Below are 2,499 nucleotides of genomic sequence, written 5' to 3' on the forward strand. Positions count from 1 at the left end.
CTACCATAACTATCAATCCTCAAGGTGAATGGCTTCAATTCTTAAGAAGCACAGGTTGGCTAAGTGGATACAAAACTCAATCCAGGTATCTGTTGCCTCCAGGAGACGCACTTCAAAAGATAAAACAACTCAGGGTGAAGGGAGAGACAACTATAATCCAGGCAAATAGAATTCAGAAAAAAAGCAGTGGTTGCAACTTATCTATAGATACAACTGGATTTAAACCAACAAAAATGAGGAGACAGGACCCGAGGCTCAAGCGGGGTCAGTGCAGGCACCATGGCTGGGATCACCACCATCGAGGCGGTGAAGCGCAAGATCCAAGTTGTGCAGCAGCAGGCCAGTGATGCAGAGGAGAGAGCCGAGCGCCTCCAGCGGGAAGTGGAGGGAGAAAGGCGGGCCCAGGAGCAGGCCGAGGCTGAGGTGGCCTCCTTGAACTGCAGGATCCAGCTGGTTGAAGAGGAGCTGGATCGTGCCCAAGAGCGCCTAGCCACTGCCCTGCAAAAGTTGGAGGAAGTGGAAAAAGCTGCTGACGAGAGTGAAAGAGGTATAAGGTTATTGAAAACCTAGCCTTAAAAGATGGAACTGCAGGAAATCCAGCTCAAAGAAGCGAAAAATATTGCAGAAGAGGCAGATAGGAAATATGAAGAGGTGGCTCATAAGTTGGTGATTATTGAAGGAGACTTAGAACGCACAGAGGAACGAGCTGAGCTGGCAGAGTCCCGTCGCTGAGATGGATGAGCAGATCAGACTGATGGACCAGAACCTGAAGTGTCTGAGCACTGCTGAAGAAAAGTATTCTCAAAAAGAAGACAAACATGAGGAAGAGATAAAAATTCTTACTGATAAACTCAAGGAGGCAGAGACCCATGTGGAGTTTGCTGAGAGATCGGTAGCTAAGCTGGAAAAGACAATTGATGATTTGGAAAATAAACTGAAATGTACCAAAGAGGAGCACCTCTGTACACAAAGAATGCTGGACCAGACTCTGCTTGACCTGGATGAGATGTAGAGCACCCCAGTCCCCTCTGCTGCCGCTTCTCCCTCTGACCCTGACTCCACCTGAGGCCATCCTGCCTGAAGCTGACCTTTGAACTGAGGGCTGATCTTTAACTGGAAGACTGCTTTCTCCTTTCTCCGCTCCCTCCATCCCCTACTACCCCTCCGCCATGTCTTTTTTGCCAAACTATCTCTGTCTCTTCCCAGAAATTCCAGCTGGGCTCGAGGCTGAGCATCTTTGGGAACAACATTTAAGGGAATGTCAGCATAATGCAAAATGTCTTTAAAAGCATGTTGTGATGTACACATTTTGTAACTACCTTTTTTATTGTTGTGGCAACCATTTGTAAAACATTCCAGATACTTCCCCAGCTCTTGAAGCAGCAATCTAATCCCTTTCTCACTTTTGGAAGATGACTTTTCAGTTTAATTCATATTGCCCTCTTCTTAGAAGAGGGGGAAAAGGTATGGGCCTGCCTTACTGAGAACCAAACAGAGCCCAGGGAGATATTCCTCTATGGACAACCTCACTCCTCAAAGTACCAGCCAAACCAGAAAGGTGATCCTAGGAGGAGTTAGCCAAAAAAAAAAAAAAAAAAGAAAAAGAAAAGAAAGAAACAACAACAAAAACATACTGTTGAGGTTTTCAGCTTTAAGATATCTTTGGACAACTTTTATTTTTTATTTTTATCCTTAGAAGTGACCAAATTAAGATGGTAAGACCTCTGAGACCAGATTTTTATCCTGTCTCTACCCCCTTGCCAACGACTCAGAGAATGGATCATGTGCTCCTTATGTTCAGTGGACCACATAATTGCTCTCCTACTTCTTAAAGAAAATTATGTTTTGCCACTAATTTAGCAATATGAAACTCATCGCATTACCCTTTCTGGGTCCGAAGCTGCTATGTCTAAAAGTGCCATCTCCTCGTACTTTGCAACAGTCTGTGCTGGAGAAATCTTGAATAGCTTATGTACAAGACTCTGAAAATTTTATATTATTTGAAACCTTGCTTCATTTGGTTTGGGGCATCCTGGGCACCCCATCTGGCTGTGAGAGCTCTCTACAGTCTTTGAGCTGGCAGGGTACTGAAAACCTGTTAAAGTTTCTTTCCCTGCCCAGTCCCCGCTTTTTGGTGAGGTTTCTCTGAGTGAGGCCTGTTAGGTGTACATCCTGCAGCTTATTGGCTTAAAATGTACTCTCCTTTGGTATGGTCTCTTTGGGGCCAATGGGGACAAAGAGAAAACCAGTAGTGCAACTGTTTTGATAATGAATATTGATATGTCTTTTTGAAATAAAGAACCAGTCCCTCCAACTCTCAAAAAAAAAAAAAACCAACAAAAATAAGGAAAGACAAGGATGGATCCTAATATTTGTCAAGGGAAACACACCATATGAAGAGATTTCAATAGTTAACATTTATGCACCCTATCAGAATGCTCCTCGATTTATAAAACCTTAATGGATCTGCACTATAATAGTTGGAAATGTTAACACACC

General features: G+C 43.7%; 1 pseudogene across 1 annotated transcript; it reads left to right on the forward strand.

Moving 5' to 3' along the window:
- The first annotated feature begins 278 nt into the window (after positions 1-278).
- Positions 279-1,591, forward strand: LOC128593866 (tropomyosin alpha-3 chain-like; annotated as a pseudogene). Its single transcript, XR_008382417.1, has one exon. The product of XR_008382417.1 is annotated as a tropomyosin alpha-3 chain-like (transcript).
- Positions 1,592-2,499: the final 908 nt, after the last annotated feature.

This window comes from Nycticebus coucang, chromosome 9 (assembly GCF_027406575.1).
Source record: "Nycticebus coucang isolate mNycCou1 chromosome 9, mNycCou1.pri, whole genome shotgun sequence".
In the NCBI taxonomy this organism is placed as follows: domain Eukaryota; kingdom Metazoa; phylum Chordata; class Mammalia; order Primates; family Lorisidae; genus Nycticebus; species Nycticebus coucang.